The following is a 14,905-nucleotide window of genomic DNA, read 5'->3' as shown; positions in this document are numbered from 1 at the left end:
CTGAGGCAGGACAATTGCTTGAACCAGAGAGATAGAGGCTGCAGTGAGCCTAGATCCCACCACTGCAATCCAGCCTGGGAGACAGGGTGAGACTCTGTCTCAAACAAAAAATAAAATAAAATAAAATAAAATAAAAATAAAAACTGGAGTGCAGACCCTCGTTGGTAACAGTCATCATACTTGTAATGACTTATTATCTGCTTTGTTCTTTTTAGAGGATAAGCACCATGGAGACAAGGACTGTGTGTCATTCAGCAATCTCTATATCCCCACTGAGGAGGAGGGCTTGGGTATTGTAGGGGTACTATAAGCAAGCGTTTAAGTGACCTTACTCAAACCGAACTAAAACACCATGTTATCTCTCCAATGTCCACGTGGTCCAGAAGAAACACTCTTTAAGATATACTAACCTTTTGTGACCTGATTCCACAAGTAAAAAACGAAAGAAAGAAAAAAATAAGGTATACTGAGTTTTCAGAAAGGTGTTCCCAAAGCAGCCCTTGGCTGTGGAATTGATCTATCCATAGCCCCATGCCAGACAAACCCAAATGCTGCCAGGACTTCTGAACACATCCAAAATTATGTTTTCAAAGCTCCTGGAGCCTGTACCCAGGCCATACTTTCAGCACAGATATTGAAGGGATGCAACAGATTCCAGAAGTACAAAGAGTTGTCCTTTATGACCTAGATAATTCACTCAATGGAAATACCAGGTCATGTGATCCAGCCCCGAGGCAAATGTCACTGAGAGTACTCCAGGTACACGTGAATACTGTATTCTCATCCTGGCCCATCAACTGCTCTGATCACAAGTAACACAGAAAACCTGGATCAAAGATTTCCAAGTATTATATTAGAAACATTACTGTAACTGTAAATTTTTTTGGCTTTTGCTCTAGCTGTTTTTTTTTTAACTACAAAAACAAAAATCCAAAAAGTCAACTCCTTCTCAGCTATTAATAGGAGTATATTGAGGGTTAGTTATGTCAGGCATCAAGCTAAGCATTTTGCCTGTATTCTCTGACTTAATCTTCACATCCATGTTATAAGGCAGTACCTCATGATTTTCAGATAATGACACTGAAGACTAACTGTAGTGTCTTTTTTATTTATTTATTTATTTTGAGATGGAGTCTCATTCTGTTGCCCAGGCTGGAGTGCCGTGGTGCAATCTCAGCTCATTGCAACCTCTGCCGGCCGGGTTCAAGCAATTCTCCTGCCTCAGTCTCCCGAGTAGCTGGGATTACAGGCACGCACCACGATGCCCGGTTAATTTTTGTATTTTTAGTAGAGATGGGGTTTCACCATGTTGACCAGGCTGGTCTTGAACTCCTGACCTCAGGTGATTCGCCCACCTCGGCCTCCCAAAGTATTGGGATTACAGGCATGAGCCACCACGCCCAGCCTAACTGTAGTGCCTTAATTTGCCTAATGTCAAACAGCTAGCAAGCTGCAAGCCTGGAATTTGAATGCAGGCGTGCCCAGCTCAAAAACCTATTCTCTTATTCACTATGTATGTTTATAAAAAATCTCCTTTTCTATCAGACAAACTGGTTTACAAAAGCTTACATGTTCCCAAGAGAAAAAGAATCCAGGTAACAGTTAAAAAAGAGACTAAATCTCTTCTATTACTGATGAGTTGGCTGGCTTGAGTGTCTGTGTGTGATGTGAGGAACCCAAAAGGGAAGGAAGAACAGGAGAGCCCAGTGGGTTGAGCGATCATCATCTGCCTCGAATTCCCCTTGGCTCTTTCTTGTTTCTGAAACAGAGCTTCTCACAGGGCCCTGGGGACAGGTTCCATTTTTGTGGTCCGTAAAGAAAATCTCGGCTGGGCATGGTGGCTCACACCTGTAATCCTAGCACTTTGGGAGGCCGAGATGGGTGGATCACCTGAGGTTAAGAGTTCGAAACCAGCCTTGCCAACATGGTGAAAGCCTGTCTCTATTAAAAATACAAAAATTAGCCACGCGTGGTAGGGCACGCCTATAATCCCAAAGACTTGGGAGACTGAGGCAGGAGAATCACTGGAACCTGGGAGGTGGAAGTTGCAGTGAGTCGAGATCACGCCACTGCACTCCAGCCTGGGCAACAGAGCAAGACCATCCAAAAGAGAAAAAAGAAAAGAAAAAGAAAATCTCAAAAGGTGATCCAAACATAGCTTTGAAGAGACGTTGAAGTGCTTTCTGAGGTAAAGACTGAGACCAAGTGAGACGGAAAAATGTTCCTCATCTAACTTCCCTCTTTATCTTCTCACGGAAAGCAGTCTCCATGGTTTGAAAAGTTCCTGGCCAATAAATCGCAAGCACTAACATAACCTCTAGGAATGAATACACAGATTCTCCTGCTTCTGCCTGACTCCCTGCAATCTGGCTGCTTCCTGACATTTGCATTTCAGGAAGGATAAGAATTGTTTAGAGGAAACTAGATTGCAAAGACTTCCATATCTGGCAATATGGCATACACACAGATAAAATAGGAAAAAAAAAGAAATTATTTTAAAGTGCTTGATGAGCTATCAAAAAAGTAAGAAATATTTAAACGTCAAAAATTTAGTGATGGCAGAAAATAGTGAAACTGGGCTTCAGTTTTCATGGCCTCCCAGAGCACACTAGAGATAATTCCCAAAGCCCACAAGTGGTGAGAGAATCAAGAGGCAACTACCTCATAAAGTGGATCCCAGTGGACTACACTCTCACTGTAAGGATAAACTTGAAAGAAATGTACAAATGCTGCCCAGGAACTAAAAGGAAAATTGCCTGTCCTAAACCTTGATGTTGAACAAAGGAGGAAGAATAATCTCCTCTGATAAATCATAATCACAAACTGACTCTTACACTGATTGTACCCTGAGAGTTTCCCAAACAACTGACCCAAAAACAACACCCATAAAGGAAAAAAATGATAGACTCAGCCACAGTAAAGTTAAAAACTTCTGATCATCCAAAGAGATCATAGAGAGAAAAGACAAAGCTGTTCTAAGAGAAAATATGTGCAACATATATTGGTTGAGAAAGGAATTGTTCACAGAATTTATTAAAAATCCCTACAAACCAATGAGAAAAAGAAAGATAATTCTAAAAATAGACAAACGATTTAAGTTAGCATTTTCAGAAAAGAAAGCAATAAACTATATAAACAGGAGCTCAATCCATTAGTACTCAGGAAAATATAAATTGGAACTCTGGTGAGATGTCATCACATACTCATCCCATTGACAAAAATTAAAAAGTCAAATAATATCAAGTGTTGGAAAGGAGCTAGTGGGAGTGTATACTGGTTCAACTCCCTAAGAAAATTATGTGGTATTATGTAATAAAGTTGGATGATTGCATACTCTAATACCTAACAGTTCTACTCCAATAATAGAAGCAACTCACATTCAGAGGCATGCACGAAAAACTTTAAATAGCACTCCATGTAACAGCAAAAGCAAAACAAAAACTCTGAAAACAAATGTCTATCAACAGAAAGGATACATGCCTCGTGTTATTTTCTTAAGGTGGAACAGTACACAGCATTGAAAATGCATAAATCAGTCACATGCAATGGAGCAGAACAGGTGAAAGGTACTCCTGCAATTGTCATTTGTTCTTTATACTTTACACAAATTTTTATATATTTTATAAATATTATTTATTTTCCTTTTTCTTTCTTTCTTTTTTTTTTTTTTTTTGACAGGGTCTCACTCTGTTGCCCAGGCTGGAGTGCAGTAGCATGATCACGGCTCACTGCAGCCTCCACCTCCTGGGCTCCAGTGATTCACCCACCTCAGCTTCCTGAATAGCTGGGATTGCAGACACGCACCACCATGCCCAGCTAATTTATTTTTATTTTTATTTTTTGTAGAGCTGGGGTTTCGCTGTGTTGCCCAGGCTGTTCTTGAACTCCTGGGCTCGAGCAATCCACCTGCCTTGGTCTCTCAAAGTGCTGGGATTGCAGGTGTGAGCCATCGCGCCCCCCTATATATTATTTTGTATTAGCTAACTATTCAATGCAAACAATTTTAAAATAAACAGAGTATTTAGAAAACAACTGAACACCAACCCCTTTTGGGTTTTTATAAACAGGCTTGACAAAGAGGGGGTGGGGCACAGGGGTCTAGACAATATTTTGTGTTACCTGCATTTTCACAACTATACTTTCACAAAAATTGGCCTTTCTGAGTCCACTAATTTAATGAATATGAAGTTGGTTTGATTTGTATTACTCCAAGTCTCTTGTTACCACGGTTTCTTCTGAACTTTACTGGGTTTAGAATGGAGGCCGGAAAGAATTCAGCTTTTTCCTTTTGATTTCAGCTGCTTTGACTTTCTGTTGGTCTCCTATGAGTCTTAAAGTCTCGCCTACCCTGGTACTGTTCCTTTCCTAATCCAACAAAAACATGATTGGTGTTTCTTGCCTCATCCATAAATGGGGACTAGAATGGTAAGAGGTCACCAGAGCATGCTGCTGTTGACCTTGCCTGCAGACACCCAGGGCCATCCGGCCAAGGGAAACCTGGAAGCTGTGAACTCAAATGCCACAATACCGGCTCCTATCTCAGGCTTCCGCCACTGAGTGGCAGAAGCCAAGGGAGAATTCAGCCCTCCTGCCTCCCACCTCCTCATCTGGAGCTCTTTCCACCACCAGAATCCCATGACCTTGGGTAAGCCACTCCAAGCCTCTGGCTCCCTATCTGGAGCAGAAAATAAACGACAGGATCCCTGAAGCTCTCCTTCTAGCTCAAGTTCTTGGATTCCGCGCTGCTCTCCCTATGCGCCCCTCTTTGCTCCAGGAGCAGGAGCGCAGCAGCGCTGCAGTACCGGGGCATAGCTGCATGCCTCTAGTTGCTGGGAAATCTGGGGCAGAGCAGTGCTGCAGTCACACGTTGGGGAATCAAAGCTCCAAGCTCAGGCAGGGGAGTCATCAGGCGTTGAGAGTGTTATATTTAAGGAGCATTTTGGAGGTCAGGAAGCAAGTGAGAGAGGAGCAGCGGGGGAGGAGCAGCCTCCTAAACACTCCATTTCCACAACAAGCCTCTTTCTAGTCCTCCAGCCAAAATCCGCTTCCAAACTGCACTCAATAGAGAGCCTGTGTGAGCTGACCAGCAGATGGCCGGGGCTGCACCCCGATCAGGTGCTCCCCACCACTTCCCTGTCCTCTCCCTCCCTTGGCACTCTCCTCTCCCCACCCTCTGCCACTATTAGTCACTGGCTCTGGGGTGACAGTGTGGGCTGCAGGCATTGGCCTCGCCTTCTAGCCTGTTCATCTGTGTCAGCTCCCAGCTTGGAGCCTCCAAAGCCAGCCCCTCCCTTCCTATCCTTGGTACCCTTATGCACACCCCTGCCCTCCAGGCCCACCATCTGGGTGAAACAGCGCTGTGCAGGGCAGGCACCCGGCCAGAGGGCTAGCAAAGGGTGGCAGGCTTGGGGGCAGAGCAAAGCGGGGCTGTTTGCTTCAAGAATGCTTCATTCTGCTCCTATGGCCTCCTGGATTTACTGAAGCCACTGGAGTTAAAAAATAAAATGAATAGAATCACCTCCCGCCAGGCTTCTTTGCCCCTCCTTCACAATCTGCTAATCCAGAATATTCCTTCAGTCAATAAACAGGAAGAGCAATATCAAAGCCAAATTCCACTCAGCTTCGTTCTGCCCCTAGGAAGGGGAGGAAGCAAGACTGAGGCAGCCAGGGCTTCCGTGGATGGCTCTGATCCTCTGATCACTCTAGAATCTAAAGTGGTTGCGCAGACCTCATGCCCAGTGATTCTTACAGCAGCCCAGTGAAGTGCTAAACCACACTTAACACAAGACACACAGGCTTAGTGAGGTCTAGTTATCTTCCTACTAGTACTGCCATTGCTAGCCGCTCTATAAGGTTGTAATTGGTAAAAAGAGGAAAAAGTAAAAGGTAAAAACACCATATCTGAGAATCACAAGCCCCCTCACGCAACTCGGGGTAAGGAAACTCCTTAGCCAGGCCATACATTGGGATCACCTCCCTCACTGAATTCAGTGCAACACCCAACTAAGCTCTCTCTCTTCCCCCTGTTTAAGCAGCCATTGATATCCCTTCTCCAAGGAGACTTTGTCTTGATGAGGAGACAAGAGCTCTGTCTGGCAATGGAAATCCCCATAGAGGATTCCCCGCTCTATCCCACTTTCCCCTTCACCTCCAAAATCTTCCTCCCGCTTCCTGAATGCTTGACTGCCTGACTAGTGTTGGTTTCTCTGCACACTTGCTCATCCCCGTGTCCCGGATCACGAGACCCCTTCTGCTGCTGCACTTAACGGTGGCCCCAAGGAGGTAAGAGCCCTGCTGTCAGAAAGATGCACACACCTCAGAGAAACCCCACAACCAGGAGAGGGGCCGTTGCCTGAAGTCACTCATCATCCTAATTACACACGTAACAAAAGAAAACATCTCTCCTGCCAGATGGAAGAAAGAAGACAGATTTCTAATCACCCCCGTGGCTCCTCCTGGTTTATCCTCAGGAGAAATTCAGGGTGACTGATGGTGTTAGGGACCCAGGAGGGTGCTTATAAACTCAGGTTCTCCCCGGGAGGGGGCACCCATACACCCACAGCCAGCTGCTTCCTGTTGTCCTCCCACCAAATGGGGATTTCTGCTTCTTCCACTAAATTACATATCAGTATTACCATTTTTAAAAATACGGATGAATTGAGCGTTAACTCATTTTAAAAGTGAAAGTCGTCTGCCCAAGGACACAATAAGAATCTATTTATTGTTGGCAGAGAAATTGCTCGATGATAGGACAAGTGCAGAAAAACCGCATTCTTCATTGAACAGGGACTGACACCACCCCTAGTGGTGTGTATTGTGGTTTAGCACCGCGATTCTAGAATTAGCCTTGAGTTCAAATCTATACTTCACAGCTATGTGACCTTGAGCAACTTACTCCATTTCTCTAAGCCTCAACTCCTTCATCCATTAAAAAGGTGAGGAGGACAAGCACCCATCGGGTTGCTACGAGGAGCGGATGACACTAAGAGCAAGTAAGTGCTCAATACATTTTCACCACTGCTGTGATTATTCCCAACCCGTGTCCACAGAACCACCACTATATACTACAGGAACCACAGGCTCCATTTCCTGCTCCTAATCTACTTTTTCTCCTTTATGTCAACAAATTTTCCAATTTTCCCTATTTTGTTGGGAATATTTTTGCATTGTTTTGTGCTCTTTCTGTTAGGTCAATCAGCTGTTTATTTTTTCAACAAGAACTGTACATATGGCTGGGAGCAGTGGCTCATGCCTGTAATCCCAGCACTTTGGGAGGCTGAGACAGGTGGATCATTTGAGGTCAGGAGTTTGAAACCAGCCTGGCCAACATGGTGAAACCCCGTCTCCACTAAAAACACAAAAATTAGCTGGACGTGGTGGTGGGCACCTGTAATCCCAGCTACTCGGGAGGCTGAGGCAGGAGAATTGCTTGAGCCCAGAAGGTGGAGGGTGCAGTGAGCAAAGATCGTGCCATTGCTCTCCAGCCTGGGTGACAGAGCGAGACCCAGTCTCAAAAACAGAACCATACTTATGGAGCGTCTAATATGTTCATGACCCAAGCAAATCACAATGATATTTCAAAGTTAGATCCAGAGTTCTCCTTGATCTCAAGTCAATAATCCAACAAGGAAGATAAAAGATGGGCATTAAACTATATGAAATAACACTAACTTAAAATATAAGGCAACAAGTCTCTAAGAGATGCTTATCTAATCAGAAGGACACATCTCTGTTTTCCAAAACGAGCATAGGTTTGTAATCATTATACCAATTTTTTTTAATCAACAGACGAGTAATGGTGAATAGTCTCAGCTGACTTACATTAAGTCTGTCTGTGATATTTCTTGATTAGTCTGGTCTTAACACAAAAGAGCCAGAAAAAGGATCCAATATTTGTCATCATCCTTTATGGAGACAAGAGCTTTCTATTTGCATGAGAGGTGTCCAGAAATAGTGCCTTCGGAACATATTGCTACTATCACTGCCAATAAATACAGGTTTACTTGGATGGAGCATCGAATGAGTTCAACTTTAAACAGTTTCATTTCCAGTCATCGGGACATTTTCTCAACAGCGCCCTAAGGTTAGGGCAGGGGAAGCTTTAAGTTGTTTCAGGCACAGATACCCACTACCTTCTCTCAACATCACAACAGACATGAGACTGGCATATCATGAGTAAACCAAAGGGTTCAGCTTCCATCCATTTTGTGACCAGCGCTATTCAGTAAATGCTTTTCCATGCAGTAAGCCACTAGCTACCTTTGATGATCCAGTGGCACTTGTGTGCTGGCGTGTACCATGATGGGGTTTTTACATGGATTGGTAATGAATTGAGAAAAATTAGGACAATGTGGTAAACACCAAAAGGTTAAATATGTTGGCTGGGTGCGGGGGCTCACACCTGTAATCTTGGCACTTTGGGAGGCCGAGGTGGGCAGATCACTTGAGCTCTAGTGTTTGAGACTAGACTGGCCAACATGGTGAAACCCTTGTCTCTACTAAAAATACAAAAATTAGCCGGGCGTGGTGTTGCCCACCTGTGGTCCCAGCTACATGGGAGGCTGAGGCAGGAGGATTGCTGGAGCCCCGGAGGCGGAAGTTGCAATGAGCTGAGATCATGCCACTGCACTCCAGCCTGGGAGACAGAGCAAGACTCTGCCTCAAAAAAAAAAAAAAAAAAAAAAAAAAAAGGTTTGAATATATTGACAGCATGACCTTTTAAATTTTGTGTTTAAATATTCTTTAAATATACATATACATAGTGGTGGTAGTTCTATATTTTAGTTTAGTTGCTAGCTTTCATAGGTAAAATAAATAACTGGTAATTCTGTGCTGGTCCGCCAATTTTTTTCAATCTCTCCACAAAATCCAGAAGTTCAGACTCCCCTATGAAGAAGGCTCTCCGTTCTAAGACCTCATCCTATAAGGAGAGCCTCTGCCTCTCAACTGCTGTGACGGGGCATCTGATTTTTTTGGATTTTGGAATATTTGCAGGATACATAGTCAAATCTGAAGTCTGAAATGCTCTAATGAGTATTGCCTTTGAACGGCATGTTGGCACTCAATACGTTTCAGGTTTGGGAGCATTTCTAATTTCAGATTTTCAGATCTGGGATGCTCAACCAGTACCACTCCCTAACCTCAGACACAAATTTCTCATTGTTTCTGAACAACTTCACCTAGATATCTCACGGGCAGTTCAGAGCCAGTATGAATAAAGGGAACTCCTCACTGTCCCACTGTCTCCTCCCAACTCTGACGTCTTGTATCAATCTCAAATCACACCACCAGCTACCAAGTGACCCAGTCAGACACCAACGATTCACCCTAGACTCCTCCATCTCCCATTTAATTAGGAACTACGTCGTGTCAGTTCTAGCACCTGAAATATGACTAGAGTGTGCTTCTTGCTGTCAATGTTCACCTGCCTTTCAATTCTTACCTTTAGGTTTGCAGTTGCAGTTACCCTCTCCTATTTGTTCATTCACCAAATATTTATTGAGCATCTATCACCTGCCAAGTAAAATGCTAAGTGCCAGGGTTTCTGTGAATTAAGAAACAAAACACACAATCCCTGCCCTCAAGGAGCTCACAGTCTAGTGGGGAGAGATAGATGTAAAAATAAAAGTAATAATTAAGTTATCAGAGATGGAGCAAAATGAGGCAATTATCTTACTTGTCTACCTTGGAGCCAGAGTACTTTCTCAAAAGCAAACCTGATGGTACCTCGAAGTCCTTCAGCTGTTCACAGTGTCTATGCAGTCTCAGCACTGCACGGGCTTTCACAGCGCTTCAGCTCCCTGCTTCTGTTTCTGGTTTTGACATTTGCCTCTTGTCTTCCACATGCATCCTAAGCGCCAGTCCTGCCAAGCTACTTGTCGTGCCCTGGGCCCTGCCATGTCCATCCTGGGCCCACTATTCTCTAACAGATCTCTGCACCCACAGCCACCATTCAGTGACTATCTGCAGTGTGCCAGGCATTAATCCTAAGACATTGCATTTAATCCTCATGACAATCCCAGCGTACTGATGGTGAACTCATGGACAAACGAGGAAACTGAGACCAGGGAAGGCCAAGATAACCCACTCAAGTTCACAGAGCCAGAAAGCAACAGGGTCAGCATTTGAACCTAGATATGTCCAACTCTAAATCACAGCCACATCATCTTTCCTCTCTTGTCCACCTGATAAATTCCCACCCACACTTCAGGTCTCAGATCAAATGTAACTTTCTTTACAAAGCCCTTTATGAACTGCCCAGTCAAGTAATTCTTCTTGCGTCCCTGACTTTGAACCTATTACCTTGTGTTGCCATAATTTGTTTACTTGTCTGTCTCCCCCGAGGACCCATGAACAACTCTTCACGGCGGTTGTGAACTACCCATCTCTAAACTCTCCATACTGAACTCTCTCCACTGGCATACAGTCAGCATTTAATAACCCTCTGGTGAATGAATGGGTTAATTAATGCTCCCTAACCTCTTTTCTCAAAGTTAAGACAAAAACTCTTGCAAGCACAGTGGCTCAAGCCTATAATCCCAGCACTGCGGGAGGCCAAGGTGGCAGAATTGCTTGAGCCCAGGAGTTCGAGACCAGCCTGGGCAACATAGTGAGACTCCATTTCTACAAAAAATAAAAAATTAGCCAGGTGTGGTGGCATGCACCTGTAGTCCCACCTGCTCAGGAGGCTGAGGCAGGAGGATCACTTGAGCCCAAAAAGTTGAGGTTGCAGTGAGCCATGATCGCACCACTGCACTCCAGCCTAGACAATAGAGACCCTGTGAAAGAAGAAAAGAAAGAAAGAAAGGTAAGAAAAAGAAAGAAAGAAAGAAAGAAAGAAAGAAAGAAAGAAAGAAAGAAAGAAAGAAAGAAAGAAAGAAAGAAAGGGAGGGAGGGAGGGAAGGAAGGAAAGAAAGGAAGGAAGGAAGGAAGGAAGGAAGGAAGGAAGGAAGGAAAGAAAGAGAGAGGGAGAAAGAAAGGAAGGAAACTAACTCTCAGTAACAATTCATCATCTACATATTTTAACACAGTCAGGTCAGGCTATCAGATGGCCCTAGTCTGAGGTGCAACCTTAAAAAAAAAAAAAAAGAGTAGTACTATGACAATGCAGTGGAGTAACAGAACCTCAAAATCCAGACTCCAGAAGGTGAAGTCACACCTGTAAAAGCTCTACTCCAGGAACTGAAAAGAGTCTAATAGGGAATGTTGTCATAAGACTGACCACACCTCCACCAAAAGCTATTTCATTCCAGGGTAAATTAACCCAGTACATTGCGGCTAGGGGAAATTCTGGGAATAGTATCTCAGAAATAAAAAGGGAAGCCTGAGATAAGGGGGATGCATTTTTCAAGTATTTAGACATTTAAAAAGTGATATTGAAACTGTATGTAAGTTACTTACAAGCTGCTTTTATGCATTATCAGAGATTCCAGGACATTGGCCATAATATGTAAGTTCCTCTTGTACCCGGGCTTTGTACCTAGACTATACAAATAGGCTCTTTATGGGAGCATCTTGATCAGTTAAAAGTTCTTAAACTTTTTTGAGTAATAAGCCTCCTGGGGAGCTGATGAAAGCCAAGGATACTCTCCCCAGAAAAATGTACAGAGATACAAAATTCTGCCTACCAATGAAGGGGGCTCGTGGACCCTCTCCTAAAGTCCATTCAGAGCCCTGAATGGTTCACAGGCACAGACTGAAAATACCTGAAGTAAATTTCCAAAGGGTCTGGATTAGAGAAGGTAAAAAAAAAAAAAAAAGATTCACAATGCTGCTTTGAAATGACATCGGTTTCTGTTAGCCAATCAGATTCTCTCTTGGTCAAGGTCCTGAAAGTAAATGCCTCAGCCTCCTGAGTAGCTGGGACTACAGGTGCATGCCACCACACCTGGCTAATTTTTCATTTTTTGTAGAAAATAAAAAAGGAATGATTCATCTCTAACATCTGATGCTATACCTGCTTAGATCATGTGCAATCTGGACTAAGGGATAGCAAGGGCCTAAGTAAAATCAGGCTGTTTCTGCCTCCATATGCAAATACAAACTAAACAGACCTTTCCAAACCAGCCACAGAATAAATCCCCAAAATCCCCAAATTACACCTTTTCCAGAGCACTTGCCACCACCATCCCCTGAGAACCAGCTGGTTGATAACAAACCACCTACAACCTCAAGAGCTAGTTCACTAGAGGCTTTGCAAGGCCCTGGTGAAGACAGACAGCAGCATCCCCACCAGATAGCAAACTGCTTGCAGCAGTTTGGGATCCAAACACAGTTGCAGATGCCTGCTTTCATGGTCACCACTGCCCACTGTCAAGGTAATACAAGCACTTTGCACCACCCCATATTCAAAGGGGCTATTCAGATGTTTGTGGAAGAAAGGAAAAGAGAGAGGAAGGGGAGACAGAGGAGAGAATGGGTCCAGGGAGATCTGTTCTCTATAGTTTGCTCTCTCTGGCTCCTTTCTAAGAAAACTGAGAATTTGACAGATCTAAACTGATTAAAACAACAGATGTGTGTAATTTTCACCTTTGTGCAGACCAGGAGATGGAAGTCCAGAGAAGTTAAGTGACTCGGATCTGATCACACAGCCTGTAGGGCTGGGAGGAGCAGAAAACCAAGTTCTATGATTCCCAGAGACATGTTCTAACCACTGTAACACATTCCTGCCGGTTCAGGCTGGCAGCAGACTTGCCGCTTGGGCCTCCTCTCTCATTCTCTCCTCCATACACAACACAGGATACCCAACCTGCTCCAGAAGTCTGAGCCTTGTCCAGTCTTCCATCTCTGAGAGAAAGGAGACCCTGCCATCTGGCCAAAAAGCAAGGCTCCCAAATGAAGGGCTGAGATATTCTCGAAGGATTACATCTCTCCCTGCACACTGGAGCTGGGGTTGGGGCTGCACAGACTCAGCCTCCTTAGATGCCCCCATCCACTCCCAATGGCTCTAACTCCTTGTTTGGAAAAATACACAGAAAAGCAAATTTCAAATTGCAAGCAGGAGCCAGGAGAGATTTGAAAGCTATCTCAGGAACGCCCTCTAGCGTGCCCACAGAGTTTGAGTAGCGCAGCACCCAGGCCCCATTCCCTGGAGGTGCCCGGGCCCACACTGCCATTGGGGCATCCGGCGAGCAGTGGGCGGGGCCAGTGGCAGCATCTGCCACTCACATACAAACTCCTCTCCAATCCCAAGGCCAACGTCTGCTGCAGGATGAGAGGCAGTCTCTGCTTTTAAGACTGTCCAGCCCGCACCAACCCCACCCATTCCTTATACAACAGGGAGAAGCAAAAGAGAAGCAAACAGAAGGTGAAAAGAAAGTGTGGAGGTTGCACAAATGGAATGCAGTGCAGAGAAGAAGCAGAGGAAGAAGACAGAGAGAGAGAGAGAGAGAGTGAAAAAGAGGCATAACTGAAAAAGAGACAGGATAAAGAGAAACAAAAAATAGGGCAAGGCTAAAGAAAAGAACGGACATATAAGTGAGTGCAGATGAAAGCTACAGATACCTCCACCCCCCACCCTGCACCCCTCATCCACCCACTCCGACTTCCAAGCACACCAAGGTGGGGCATGTGCTTTGTAGGACCTGGCACCTCCTCGCCTCTCCTGAGGTCTTGGTGCTCACATTTCCCTCCACTCTGACACAGCCCCTGGATGCTCACGAGTGGCGGGCTGAGGGAGAGGAGGAGAGAGAAAAGTGAACCAAAGGCAGAACTCGCCAAGCGAAGCCACTTACGCACAGTGCGGCCGGCAGCATTTCCATCCTACCTTTGCTGTCGCCATGTCAGCCGGCTCCATGATCTCTGCTTGGCCTAAGGAGCAGCGGCACCATCCAGAGAGAAAAGGCAGAGTCACAAACGTCCACCCACGGAGAACAAACCACCCCTCTGGAAGGCTGGGGAAAATAAGACACCTATTTCCACTCTCTGGCCCCCTGGGACTTCCTCAGTTTCTGGGTAAGAGGTCAGAGTCTGGAGGTCCACAGCAAGCAGGGGGGGCCCTGTCTCCTGTCTGTGTTCCACAGACGCCCAGGAGGCTGAGTCAGGGGGCACCTCCCCTGGCCTGGTACTTCTTCCCAGGAGCGAAGTGTGGGTCTTCCCAGGCTCCCCCTGTTGAGAGGGAGAGGGCACAAAGACGGAGGCCTGCCCTCCCATCACCCCGCCAACTGGTACCCACAGGTCAGGATGAGGGGGGCATGTGGGAAGAGGCCAGCTGGCAGGTAATGAGCAAGAGCCGGGGGGAGCAGGAAGGGAGAAGGTCAGCAGCTGGTGGCGGGCAGGCGGGTGTGAGAACCTCAAGAAGGTGCAGGCACTCAGCTGGAAGCAGAAAGGTGCTGTGCAAGGAAGTGCCGGAGCCACAAAGCCGGAGCCTGGCACGGCAAGGTGGAGAATGCAAAAGGAGAGAAATTCGCCCGGTGAAGCCACTCACCTTGCAATAACATTCAGACTGACTGAGGCCTACACAGGAGCCAGGAGCGGGCGGTTCACACACCCCCACTCCACTCCCAGAGACTCACAGCCTCTGTCTAAAGGTACATGAGAGCAGCCGGCAGCCTGGCTGGATCTGCAGAGGCCCCTGGCTCTCTCCGAGCAGTCTGATTGGAGGAGCAGGATGACTTCATCCAGCCCCATTCATCACTCTAGGTTTCCTGCCCAGCAGGGACAGGCCGCTCGCTTGCAGTGACTACAGCTTCCTCTCTGGCCCACTTTACTCGGTCAACCTGGGATAAGCTGCATCCATCAGGGGAACCCTGAGGAAGGGGATCAGAGTATCCTAGCCCTGTTGGGAAGAGAGGAACAGGCTGCTCACATTCCCAAGACAGCGCAAGGATTCTACTTAAAACACAGTACATATATTCACTGTGTGTGTTTGCGGTGCCAGAGCTGGCATCCATACAACAGAGCAAGG

The 14,905-nt window shown here is 45.7% G+C and overlaps 1 protein-coding gene across 14 annotated transcripts in view; it reads right to left on the bottom strand.

Moving 5' to 3' along the window:
• GRAMD1B (GRAM domain containing 1B) overlaps window positions 1-14,905 on the bottom strand; it is a 270,435-nt gene that overhangs the window by 105,669 nt on the left and 149,861 nt on the right. Inside the window, exons 1-2 of one of the 14 annotated variants that reach the window (XM_008973384.6) lie at window positions 14,426-14,521; window positions 13,766-13,809 (exon numbers count right to left, since the gene is read on the bottom strand). The exons of 11 other annotated variants lie outside the window; for them this stretch is intronic. The gene's annotated coding sequence lies outside the window, so the exon portion shown is untranslated. Of the gene's footprint in view, window positions 1-13,765; window positions 13,903-14,425; window positions 14,562-14,905 lie in introns of those variants that run through there. 2 more of the 14 variants (XM_034933931.3, XM_055095005.2) reach the window with 2 other exon arrangements.

Source organism: Pan paniscus, chromosome 9 (assembly GCF_029289425.2).
Source record: "Pan paniscus chromosome 9, NHGRI_mPanPan1-v2.0_pri, whole genome shotgun sequence".
Taxonomy (NCBI): domain Eukaryota; kingdom Metazoa; phylum Chordata; class Mammalia; order Primates; family Hominidae; genus Pan; species Pan paniscus.
This window is presented reverse-complemented; position numbering and strand designations above follow the sequence as displayed.